Here is a 13,899-nt window from a genome sequence, read left to right on the forward strand (position 1 = left end):
TTCTTTGCAAATAGATCTTTAGGCTTTTTTATTAGGTTGACAAGGTTTGGTGACGTGGCCAAAAGTGAAAATAACGCATATGGGAAAAAAACATGGAGCACCACATGGCACGGATGCACCAAAGTAAGGAGGTTGTCCAGTTCCTCACTGAAGCCACAGGGTACTTTTTGAAAAGAAAGAAAGAAAGAAAAATAAACCCACAAAAGTACACCTTCTTTTACAGTTAGTTGTCAACAGTTACATCTAACTAACCTGAACCTCAGTTTGTCCCTTTCAGTATAATTTCAGAAGTCTCACCAGTTACTGCTTCAAATAACAGGTTTTTTTTTCTCCCAAATCTAAACAAACAGAAGCCATGTCAGTGCTGGCCAATTATTTCTTTTAATATTTTTGTAATTCCAGTGTTTTTGAGCAAACTTAGGCTCTAAACACTGTTCTGTTTCAATATTTGAAGAATGCTATGTACTGAGTACAGTCCAAGATAGTATATTGTTGTGAGATGTTGGTCTTCTCTGTTGCTATTCTGCCACTTTAAATGAACTGGAATACTTTGTTTTGGTCCTTTCTGCCTATTTTTTTTTAAAAACATTAGCAGGCCCTTATAAACATATAGAAGAAAATGCATCCTAGGAAAAGATCTGGATCTTCAGTCTCACGTGTCAGTAAAATTTAGTTTACACTGATTTGCACGAGACTAGGCAATGATTTTCTTTTGGCCCAGCCAACCATAGTACTCATTTGCAGAGGTACTGCTGGTAGATAGAACTAACAAAGGTAGTGGGACTACAATGGGAATACTAGATAGACTCATCCCTGGACCTCCACATACTTCAATAGCATATAATACTTGATATCCAGAGTTATTGCTGGGAGTGAACAGAGGAAATGACCAATGAAAGAGATTTCCTGAATCTGTCTCTTTGTCCAGCTTTCCCAGGAGGAGTCATAGGAGTTCAGTCATAGTAGTTCAGTTTCTAGCAATTCTGTGGCAGCTGCTCAGTGAGGCTCTCCTACCACCTCCCTGGAGCATTTAATCTAATTACAGTTCCACTCCATGTCTACATTCTCTCCTGCACCTCAGACTCCTTCCTTCCTGCAGGCCCATCCAAAAATAAAAGAATCATGTTTTTTTTCTGTGACTGAACTGTGACACTTCCTTTCCCCTGGCCTTCAACATTATTGCTTTGGAATTTTATGTTCTAACTCTGTCATATTTAAATACAATTTTTCTACATATCAATTATTTTTCCGATGTGTTAGCAAACTAACATTAATTCTCAAGAAGCAGAGTAGGTTTAGGTATGTCTCAGGTTTAGGTATGTCTCATGGAAACTACAGGATTCAAACTTTCTGCAGAGTTATGAAATCAGAACTATGGGCTCCCAACAGTAATCATTATCAACAGGTTAAAAACGAAAAGTAGGTACTCTGACATAATCAACATGTTTCTTGTACCTTAGTCTGTTCCTCTAAAACTGATTTTTTAAACACATCCTTTCACTTGGGATGACGGAAACTAATAATCTGCTGGATTAGAGATCATCTAGTCCAACTCCCCTGCCAGAACAGGTCCACCGAGATCAGATCAGACAGGAAGGCATCCATGCAGGTTTTGAAGACCTCCAGAGAAGGAGACTCCACAACCTCTCTGGGCAGCCTGTGCCAGGGCTCCCTCACTCTCACAGTTTTTTCTTATGTTTAAATGGAACTTTTTGCATTCCAGCTTCATCCCATTACCCCTTGTCCTGCTGCTAGATACAATAGAAAAAAGGGATGTCCCAACCTCCTGACATCCACTACTTAGATATTTGTAAATATTAATGAGATCCCCCCTCAATCTCCTCCAGACTAAACAGCCCCAGTTCCCACAGCCTTTTCTCATAAGGAAGATGTTCCAGTCCCCTGATCATCTCGGTGGCCCTGTGCTGGACTCTCTCCAGCACTTCACTGTCCCTCTTGAGCTGAGGAGCCCAGAACTGGACACAGTACTCCAGATGAGGCCTCACCAGGGCAGAGTAGATGCAGGGCAGAACCTCCCTCGATCTGCTGGCCACACTTTTCTTGATGCATCCCAGAATGCCATTGGCCTTCTTGGCCACGAGGGCACATTGCTGGCTCACAGCAAATTTCCCTCCCTCCACCCCCTTCCCCCCACTTTTGAGAAAAAGCAGAAATAAAGCATGATACAAAAAGGAAAGGAAGAAAGGAAAGGAAGGATGGAAGGGAGATAGGGAGGGAGGGAGTGAAAGAAACATAAAAAGAAAAAGGAAAAAAGGAAAAGAAAAGAAAAAAGAAAAAAAGAAAAAAAGAAAAAGAAAAAGGAAGAAAAAGAAAAAGAAAAAGAAAAAGAAAAAGAAAAAGAAAAAGAAAAAGAAAAAGAAAAAGGAAAAGGAAAAGGAAAAGGAAAAGGAAAAGGAAAAGGAAAAGGAAAAGAAAAAGGAAAAGAAAAAAAAAAGAAAAAAAGAAAAAAAAAGAAAAAGAAAAAGAAAGAAAAAGAAAGAAAAAGAAAAAGAAAAAGAAAAAGAAAAAGAAAAAGAAAAAGAAAAAGAAAAAGAAAAAGAAAAAGAAAAAGAAAAAGAAAAAGAAAAAGAAAAAGAAAAAGAAAAAAAAAGAAAAAGAAAAAGAAAAAAAAGAAAAAAGAAAAGAAGGAAAAGAAAGAGGGGGAAAGGTGATCAAGAAGGAAGGATTGTTAAGGACAGAAATCCAACTAAATATGGAAAAGAAAGCAAATGCAAGAGAAAAATTTCAAGGATAATTTATGGTAGTTTAAATCCCTATTTCTTTTGCCAGGTAGAGAAAGCCTAATCGTGTTACATGATCCTAACATCTTTCCAACTTCTTCAGTGAATCATTGCCATTACCAATATGGGTAGAAATTTACTATATCAGCTTCCCAGACACTGAACACAGAGCTGGCAGAGCTGATAGATATTATCTTCATGAGTCAGATAGGGCGGGTTTTTTATTATCTTCAAGGCACACAGCAGCAGCTTCAGCCATGTCATTACTGCAGCTGCTGCTGAAAGCTAGGCAGCCAACATGGTAAGAGTAGGATTGCTGATCAGTGGTGCTACAAGCCTTGCAATAAGTGCAAGTCTTGCATGGTAAGTGCAAACCATCCAAAACTATTATTTATATCCTGGAGTACTTCCTTGACATCATGTCAGTCATATTCAAGAATCTAGAAAAACACCTAACAAAAAATACTATAGTTGTCATTATAATGATACATAGTTGAGGCATTATTACCTCTGTTGATAAGCTATATCTGGAAATTATCTTTTTCAGGCTCAAAATTATTCCAAGTCTCCCTTGCAGGAGCTTTGTTCCTATGACATTGTTTACTGTGGAGAATTTGGAAGCTGAGTCTCTTTAGCTTGGAGGAGACTGAGGGGTGATCTCATTAATGTTTACAAATATGTAAAGGACAGGTGTCAGGAGGATGGAGCCAGGCTGTTCTCAATGATGTCAAATGTTAGGACAAGGGGCAATGGGTACAAGCTGGAACATAAGAGGTTCCAAAGAAACATAAGGAAAGACTTCTTCACTGTGAGGGTAACGGAGCACTGGAACAGGCTGCCCAGATGGGTTGTGGAGTCTCCCTCTCTGGAGACATTCAAAACCCACCTGGACAAGTTCCTGTGTGACCTGCTCTAGGTGGTCCTGCTCTCTGGAGGTTCCTTCCAACCCTTAAGATTCTGTGATTCTACGATTCTTGCTTGCTTCTAGCGTACACCACTTTCACATACAGCTACTTAAGCAAAGTGTCATTTTTTTCATGAAAGTGCATACATCTACTCTTTACACAGTGGGAATAGGTTTTGTTCCTTGACAGGCCTGACTTTGTTTTTTTTTCTGTATCTGCTAAAGAAATAGCTAGGGCTGAAGGGACCTGAGATAGAACAAAACAAAGAATACATTGCATTCAGTAGAAACATACCATGAAAACTGTCTGAAAGTGCTTTGAAGCAGTCACATGTGCTGTGCAGTCATATGGTTAACTTCTGCCAAATGGCATCAGTGAGTGAAGTAACAGCCAGAGGCTCATGTTGCTCTTCAAGAGACATCAGACTGTTTTCTCTGATTTTTCCATTCTGTTTTGCTTTCAGTGTTCCATCCTTTGAATCATTATAAAAATCCAAATTTCGAAATCAAATGCTTGCTGAGAAAGTCAGGCTATGCTGATTTCTAGATAGGAAACTGCAGTCTTGTCCTTGTCCTCACAGCCACAGTTAGTCACAGATGAAGAGAGAATTCTAGGGAGATGTGTACATCTACCTCTCCTTATAAGCAAACCTACCTATTAGAGTCCACGCCTTTGCGGTATTGCTTTGAAGCAATCTCCTTTAGGCCACCCCATAGTCACCTCAGTTTATACACTGCATTCATTGCATTCACAAACATTGTCTGTCTGAGACTTTAGCAGAAGGGACTCTTTCTCATTTTTTCAGCAGAAACTGGACTGTATCATTGAGATGAAGTTGTACCCCAGGGATATTGTCTCCTTTCCCTTCCCTTCCCTTCCCTTCCCTTCCCTTCCCTTCCCTTCCCTTCCCTTCCCTTCCCTTCCCTTCCCTTCCCTTTCCATCTTACAGAAAATTAAGGATATTTTGCAGCTCATCAGATGAAAATCTGCAAGTCCTGACACTGTAAGTGCATGTTTCCTTGAGTTCTACACTGCAAGAACATCCATCAGGTAGGTTAGCAATAGACTAACAGGAAATAAATTGCAAGCACCAGCAGGAATTTCTTTCCTAGTCTGTATAAATTACTGATGGGCTAGTCTAACATTTGAGAGAGGTTGTTTGACTGTTATCCACTGGTAGGGGTCTGGGTGTAACAGTTGCATCAGTCAGTGACTCTCTGTAGTCCTCCCCTTACTCTCAGGGAATCTCTCAGGTGTGCCAAGTGGGATATTGAACCAAATTCTGGCCAAAGGCCAACCTAAGTGATTGATTTTGAGTGATTTTTAGTGTTTATTAGTACTAAAGCCTTATCAGGAAGCATGCCAAGTGTAATCCAGCAACTCCCTCTTTCCCCCTTATTCCCTGTAAGTATGTACATACACACATGCATATGCAAACACACTCAAGACCCCTAATTAATTTCAGGAATGCTCAGATGTGACTGAGTGTGCTGGAAGGTACCGTGAAGATTATTACATTTGAATGCTGCCATCACTAGCTAAATGCTCTAACTCAGGAATGGGAACTAAGCTATTTTAGCGAGCTTGTTATCAAGACACCATATAGTCACAGTAGATTAATTAGTCATCATCTTATTAAAAACAAGAACTGGAGATGTCATAGAATTGTTTCTGTTGGAATAGACCTTTAAGATCATCAGTTTCAACCACTTAGAATCACAGAATCATTTCAATAGGAAATGTTTTGCCTTATGACTTAGTGATGTCTGGGAGTCCCTGAAAATGCCTCTGAGTCACATGGAGGAATTCTGTCAAAAGGCATGAAGAATGAAAAAATGCAAACAGGAGCAAATAGGAGGGAAAAAAACCCCAGAACTCAACCCTTTGATTATACTAGGATTCTTTTCCCTTTTCTTTCTGTACATGCAGAAAGCAGCTGATACAGTATATTCTGCAAATAAATACAAACACATGCACAAGAACTGGGAACATCTTGTACACAGATGTGAGTCAGTACTTGGCAGGTGCCTAACTGGAGTCAGATTTCCCAGACAATAATTACACTTTCAAAAAAGGAATTAAAGAAACAAGAGAAGGACTCACTGCAACTGTTCAAGAGTATGAGCTCTGCAGTGAAATTCCATTTTCTTTCTAGATAGTTGTTTCTACATTACTTCAGGGTCTTCCTGCATAAAACATTCAGGAAAGATATCAAGAATCTTACAAGGGCATCTTTTTCTAAATGGGTACAAGTTAGACTTAAATAGCAGTTTTTGTCCTCCAAGCTGCACAGTCAGTTCTGATCTGAGAGCTGTACAGACTTAATAACCATGTAGCATGGTGTTCAAACATGTCCTGTAAAAAGGTCTCAAGAAGATCCCATTATCTGTACAGTTAATCAAGAAGACTGGCATGTGGTACACCATTTGTTTTATTGTTGGCTGTGGGCCAGTAAAACATTTTCATAGCAAGATGTGAAATGCACCTTGAGGACTATGAACCCAGAAATGTCTGCTGTCCTATGGCAAGCAGCATTCAGCTTTCTCTTAGGTCTACAGGACCATGTCTCAGGCTTACATTGTGTCTTCTGCTTTCAGCATGAACAGCCAGATGTGACCACAACCACACAGTTGTAGGTGATTTATACCTATGTTGTAATTGAGTTTTGATTGCTGCTGATCAATTTTTTTTAATTCTCTGATAATCAGTCTTTTTATAATTTTTGAAAAGTATCTTTTCAAAAATAATGTTATATAAGAAAATGTTTGCCTTTGGTAGAAAATATGTCTGCATAACTCTCTGCCTACATGCTGTCATCTATTTGTGAGATTGCTATCCATGGAAGAATAGAATGACAAGAGTCAAAACAAATTAATTTTGGGCACAGCAATATAGTCAAATCTTTGTGTTCAAGTTCTCTGATGAAAGGGCACACGCCTGTGTTGACCTCTGGCTCTGGTAATGATCTAGATCTCCTCTCCTAGTGAGGAGACTGTGGTGTGCACTGGAGAATGTGGTTTATCCAGAGAGCTGTGCCAGAAGAGAGAAATGTGAGCATAAAACACACCAAATATAGGTGGTTTAAGATATTACTATAACATTTCTATTTCCAGTGAGGGATGAAATATTCTAATATTTTAATATCTTTTGTTAATTTTTAACCAAATTCTCTGTGATGTCTTTGCTACCTTTACTCCTCTTCAGCCTCAGTTCAAGGCATCTCTAGATGTTTCCTCCTGTTTGTTTAATGCAATTTAGAGATAGGCTGTGGAAAAAACGTGATCTATATAGAGCTGAATCTTCTCAAAATTGCATCTGAGATAGTGTGAGCCACAGCAACAATATTAGACTAGATCTCTTCACAGGATTTTTTAAGCTCCAGGTTGCAGTTTGTCCAGGACATTATAGTTTTACTATAATACTGTCCTTTAACATGCACATAGCAGCCCAAAGAGCACTGAGTGAGTAGGAACTACATCTCCATGAAAGCTCGATACTATCATAAAGCCAGTGGGATGTAGAAACGTCACAGAAATGTCCTACCTTGAGATGGGACAACAATTCACAACAGATCTTTTTATTCATTTTAATAGAAATTAAAAGGATTTAGTGAAAGACAATGAACAGAAACAGATTATGTGCAAAACCCTCACAGAAGTACTTTGCTGGGAAAAGTGAAATATTGCAAGAGATAATTAACTTGTTCTGATACTTAAAGACTAAAATAAAGGATTTTTAAAATATCCTCAGCTTCGTCTTCCTAAGTAAAATCCTGGGGATACTTACAGCACACAGCATTGCAGCTTCCAGTTGTTTCCCATCATTGAAGACTTCCAGGTTATCCAGCAGCTGTTAAAGGAAATGCCACTCTTGGCAGCAAACATCACTGTCAATTCAGCCCTGACGAAGGCTGATGGGAATTTTCTGATTGACCAAAGTGCAGCTGAATTGAGCTCTAAAGCATTCAGCTTCCTGAGGCTCATGAGGATGCAGAAGTTCCTCAGCATGCATTTGTCTTTGGAACCATTATGTGTGTGGCAGGTCTCATAAGAAACAAGTTTGGGCTGTTATCACGTTTCAGGCTGCACCTAAGATGCACCTAAAGGAGAAGAGGCAGTCCTTTCACATATGGTGCTCAAGCTCCCTCATGTTACTGTGAAAACAGCTCCCTGAGGTGGTGAGTTCACTGTGCTCAGTGAAAAGACACTCGGGGTCCACTGATCGCCTGTAGAAATCTTCCAAAATACTGAGTGTATTTAGCAGAAAACTCTCACTTTGACAGTACCAGTCCTCAGTACCAAGCAGTGAGGTGGGCTGACGGTGAGGGTCTGGCCCCTTGCTCACTTGTTTGCTTGCTTTTGGCCTTCCTGAGGTAGCAAGCTATTCAAAGGGAATACGTACTCCATACCCTGAAATAGTATCTCTGTTACTGTGCCCCAGATGCAAAAAGACATGATATAAAAAGTGTGTTATAAAAAGAACAAAATATTGATCTGTTCCTGTGGTGAATGAGTGTGAAGGGTCTCAAAGTGCTGTGCTGTTACTTTTGTGGATCTCTGAGTAGAGGTCACTGTTTATCAAAACAAGCAAATAAACAAAGAGATAATTAAAAGTCTTCCAAATCCAGCCACGTTTAGCTTCAGGAGTCTGGATGACAGCTAGTTCTGAATCAGGGGTGCAGTGTCCAGTTCTGATTTTAAGCAATATCTTGTACATTGATGGGCAATTAGGGTAGGATTTATGGTGCCTTATTTCCTCAAGAAGTTTTTAATTTAACAATACTGTTGCCCAGTCTGTGGGATGTCTGTTTTCAGATCTTCTTGAAGAATTTCTTAATCATCTGGATATTGGAAAACTTGTTTTCCACAGCTTCTATTGAAGAGGAAACCTTATGCAATGGGGAAACCAGCACTCACTGGGCCAAGTAGAGATAGGCTTGCAGGCTTCAGGGCAGTTTCTACATTTTACTCGATGTTTACAAGTGACTCACCCTTCTTTGCGCATCAACTGAAAACCTGGGTAAACCAGGTACCGAGGCTCAGTCTGTAACATCTGACTAGCTCTAGGCAGCAGCAAGGGATGGTGTGCAAATGGTTTCATGTTCAAGTCCCAGGTGCCCAGCTCTGCTGCAATACAGTACAAAGGAAACTGAGGATCTTTTGGTCACAGACAGAAAAATTGAATGCTGCAACATTTACACTTTGAGAAATCAATTCTCTTTTTGGTTCTGATGTCCAGTCTGATTTGTACACTCTACATGTATCCTGTGCCTTAGTCCACACCTCTATCTAGTCCTCTGCATCTGTTGCTCATACCTTCAGCCTTGCCACTCCTGCTGCCTTACAGAATTATTTTTATGTCTACCTATGACCTTTAGTGAGTATTTTTGGCAAGGTTGAGTTCTGTATCAAAAGACATTTTCTTTTTGGAACAAAAATAACAGAAGAGAATCTGCATTCTCTCTAATGTCTCTTCACTTTCAGGGGTCACTTGAAGGGTAAAATGTCCATCAGTACCAAATGGAGTTTTTTAATGGGGCATTAGCGTGGAAAAAGCACTTCTACACTTCTGTTCATGTACTTCAAACCACTTCTCATTAGTACTGTTTATTCTAAATTTAGCATAAAATTATAAATGGAGAGCATACCACTAGTATCTATTAATACTGGGTCAGATTTTACAGCACTTGCTATATCCAAAAAGTGCTTACTTGCACTAGCAAGTTCTGTTTAAAGTAATGGTGCTTTAATTCTTTTTTGACTGCCTAATCTGGACCATATTTAGGGATGCAACAAAAGTTTTTCCATCATTGGTAAGATGGTAAAAATGCTTTATGGAAAAAAATTTAAGCTCTTGAAGAAAGTGACATAAATACAATTCTTTCCATATCCTTCTTATAGAGTTGTACAGTGGGGATCTGCTGAAATTATGCCATTATTTCCAATGTCACACTGTTTCAAGGGGTTATGACCTTCCTACCAGTCATTTGATAGGAGGATTCTTGTGGAAGTACTTTTTCCTATCTTGGAAGAGTAATATTGGATTTAAATTGCAAACTGAAGTCACTGTTTATGTTTGTTAGATATTTTCTGAGACATTCTTTCATGTATTAAAAATACATGTGACAGCAGTTAACAAAATCTTCATTTTAAGAAGAAAGCATAGACTGGATGGAGAACTGATAAGTGGTATTATTTTTTCACCCCTTGAATCACTGTAAGAAAACTGTGTTCAGTGTTCCACAGTGTTCTTGCACTTTACCTTCACTTGAATATAGGCAATGATACCTCTATTAGTGGTTGTAACTATGAATGATAAACTTGGACTGTGTACTGTGTACACTACAAAAAGATGCTTTCATGACGTTTCTGCTGCCCTTAGCCTTATCACATTAACCCTGCAGATATTTTCAAATGGAATGATAAGAATCTGTGGTGAAATTTATTGTCTCTCTGCTTGGAAACACTATTTCTATTTACTGTGTGCTTGGGTACATCAATTTGTGTGACCAGAATTCAGATCCATCTCATTTAACTGTTGCCACTTGCAAGCTGACATCTAGTTCATGCTGTCTAGGGCAAAGTTCTAATCAGTGTAAGGCAGCTCATCTCACTGATCTTAATGTGGAAAGACTTCTATCTTGACATAATGTTTTTTCTCTTTTAACTATAGAAGAAACCAGAAGAACTGACTTGTCCAGATGCCATAATTTTGGGATGGTTTTATGAGATGAATTCAGAACTGGATGATACTTCAGGATTAGAGATGACGATGCAAAAAGGTTTAAAGGAAGAGACAATACTGTATGTCACCAGTTCAATTTATAAGCAACAAGGGGAATGCTTATAGCTGTTGGTATTAGCCAAAAAGTGCTCTCTGTACTAAAAAATTTGGGAAGCAAAGAGATTCCTGCAAATTTAGGTGGAGAGTTGAACAGAGAAATACAAGAGTTATTATTACTGGCTCGTATTTTTTTTATCAAGGTTTTGAAAGTGAAACCATCCAGAGGTTTATAGCAAAGGTTGCAATTTTGGCCTAAAGAAGGAGAAAATGATAACATTTCTTTCAATGCTAAAACACTGTTCAAAGTTCATGATCTACCAAGATTTCCTAACCTTATCAGAAGAACCTGAAAGAAAATGTCTGAGAGTGGGTGTCACCAGACAGAAATAAACAGGGGCTAACATAACTATGAAATTCAGCATGTGAAAGATACTAGGCAGACAATCAGAACTGCAAGAACAAATATACAAGAGGGCAGAGCTCTTACTGCCAACAATTACAGCAGTATTACATATCACTTGTGTTCTCACTTATGCTAATGTTATGCTAGTACAGATCACTTAATCTTTCTGGAACTAGTCCTGATTTTCAGTGATGTGAAAGCTGAATCACCCTACATGTGCCTCTTGCTTTTACCTCTCCTTGGAACTAAGAGCTGAAGAAGGTGGAAACTTCTTGTGACTGTTGATATTATATCCTATGGAAGGTTGGGCTGAGAAGCAGGAGTTGAGTATCTTTGTATATGTTCTTCTGTCACACAAGAAATGATTTTCTAATGCAATCAAAACATTGACCCTGGATCCTATTGCACTTAACAAGAATTAAGAATTGTCTGCAAGCCAGCTGAGCAAAACTAATGAAACACTAGTGAAAATTCAAAGCCAGGCCTCTTGCCTCTGATGGGAAAATCCAACAGACACTCCAAATCTTGGCTTTCCCTTGTTCTGACTTTGATGACTTAGTGTGTTATTCAAGGTATTTTAAAATACTTTAACTGAATAGATAGTGCATTCAAATGTCAATTGGTTTCTTATGTGAAATAATTAAAAATTATTAGAATAAAACCTTCCGAGTGAAAGGTTTGTTTTTCCTTTTGTGTGTGTTTATTTCAGTGCTGATGAATAAGTCATCTCTGTGCCTGGCTACTGTAGTCATTACCATTGCTGCTATAACTACAGCTATGCAATGGAGGAACATCTTGTGAAAAGGCAACTGCATCACTCCTAACATAAAGAAGAAATCTTAATACTTGAAGGTCTTTTTATGAAAAGTCTAGCATGAGCAATACTACTCTCCCAGAATTAGCAGGCCTTTCCAGGTGAGATGTAAGATAGATATAGGGAAAAAATGTCAGCAGTACAGGCAGGTTGTTTTTCTTCCTTCTGAGAAGCAGGGCAAAAGCCCAACTGGGCAGTTTGCTGGTATCCTGAACCACTATTATTCTCTGAGTCTCATTAAAACAAAACAAAACAAAACAAACCCCTGCCTTTGTCTCAGGTCATTCCAGAACTTTTACCCTCTCCTGTTATGTATCCAGACAGGAAATGTTTTTCTTCTGTTAAAATGAGCAATGCAAGGCTAATGTGGAGATTGCATGGAGGGCAATATGCTATCGGCACCCTCCAGTTGTTTATCATGGCCATTTTCAGCCTAAGCAGGGACAATAAGTTCCCTTGGATTCTCACTGTGTTGGCAAAGTCATCTGTGTGTGACAACAAAAAAACCAACCACTTCCTGACAAGTTTCAGAGGATTACTTTTCTCAGCCTTATCTCATAGTTTCATTCCACTGGTGAAAAAAAATAGTTTTACAGCAGACTTGCCTCTTTACTGTACAGTTTGGCCTTCTCATATGCTTTGCTTCTCTCTGGAGGAGATAATAAAGACTTACTCTCATTTGCCCTGTGAATGGATTGCCCTGTGTCTAAGGTCACTTCAAAACAACAGACCCTCAACTGCAGTTGTGGCTAGGGGCATTTTCTATAAAAACTCATTGTTTGGCTGGAGGCAGAAGACTGGGCAGGGTTATGGCATACCAGAGATGCACAGGAATGCAATGCTACTTCATAAGCATGATTTCCAATCTCAGCGTGTCTCTCCACAGTGATGTTGTGTTGTGAAATTCCTGAGGATGTTTTATGTAGAAAGCTTTACATTCTCACAGTGCTATTTAGGCAAGGAGGATTTCTCTTTCTGTTAGGTCACAAAACCAAGAGCACTGCAAGGAGAAGCCTCCTTTCTACACACAGAAAAAAGAGACAATTGACAGCAATGGAAAAGTCCTCCTAACAATTCCTCATTTTTTTTTTCTAGAGAAAGACAGTTATTCAATGGTGCAGTCTGATTGGTTATTTTATTCCCCATCTTGCAACTGTGCATATTTTGCATATGTCCACAACAAATAGCATTTTTAATTAGACCCCAAACAGAAAACAAAGTTCATTTTTGAACTGTGATTGCCAGCTGAAGAGTACAGGGCTTGTTTTCTTTCTAAAACATAGACTTTCTTTTTAGCTTTAGCAACTACCTCCCACTTCCTCTTCAAATATGTGTTTGATGCTTGGTAACGATTACTGTGGTGATATTACTGGTGAGAGAGAAAATATCAGGATGATAACTACAAATTTAGGAAATTGAAATTAAAATATTTGTTATAGATTTCCTTCCTGTGTTATCACTGATTAAAGTCACTGATTAAGTGACTGAGCCACAAAGCCACAACAGACTACATTCACCTCAATTTCTATGCTTCAGTTTCATGTGTGAAATGTGAAGCATAGGATTTCTATTCCATGAGTTTATGTAAATTCAAATTGTGAGATTCCTAGCTATTTGCTGTAATGAGGGCCACATTGCTTTTTAAACTAAGAGCTGAAAGAGGTAATCAAGATATGTGGCAAGAGGATTTGTTTTTACTTATTTATTTATTCTCATCATGAAGAGGCTCAGTCTGAGCACAAGGATATGTACTGTGTAAATGCAGAAGAGAATTTCTTCATCAGGAACAGATGAACAAATCCTTGCAACCTTGTTGGGAGAAAATGTTCCTCTCTCCTTAGGTTTTCCAGAAGAATAAGTGTAAAAGAATGGCTGAAATAATAAATTCTTCTGAAAATTAGGGCTTCCTGTTGGGTAATCCAAGACTTTATTGTTTCTTTCTCAGGAAGCAGAGAGCTGAAGCCTCCGAAGAAGAAAAAAATCAATCCACTAGTTAGTACAGATTAATACAGTAACTGTTAACACTTAGTATTTCTGGCCTCAAAGAATTCCCCAATGGCAGTTTTCTGGTTTTGTTTGTTTTGTGGGATTTAAAGTCCGTTGATATCACAGAATGACAGAATCACAGAATCTCAAGGGTCAGAAGGGACCTCGAAAGATCATCTAGTCCAACCCCCCTACCAGAGCAGGACTACCTAGAGTAAGTCACACAGGAACTCTTAGAAATACATGAGGATAAGAAACAGTTGATTT

At 38.8% G+C, this 13,899-nt stretch overlaps 1 long non-coding RNA gene across 2 annotated transcripts in view; it reads left to right on the plus strand.

The window, feature by feature from the left end:
• LOC133624964 (uncharacterized) overlaps nucleotides 1-10,688 on the plus strand; it is a 56,642-nt gene extending 45,954 nt beyond the window's left edge. For both annotated transcript variants that reach the window (XR_009818226.1, XR_009818227.1), the window contains exon 5: nucleotides 10,319-10,688. This is a non-coding gene — a long non-coding RNA (uncharacterized LOC133624964). The remainder of the gene's footprint in view (nucleotides 1-10,318) is intronic.
• Nucleotides 10,689-13,899: the final 3,211 nt, after the last annotated feature.

Source organism: Colius striatus, chromosome 2 (assembly GCF_028858725.1).
Source record: "Colius striatus isolate bColStr4 chromosome 2, bColStr4.1.hap1, whole genome shotgun sequence".
Taxonomy (NCBI): Eukaryota; Metazoa; Chordata; class Aves; order Coliiformes; family Coliidae; genus Colius; species Colius striatus.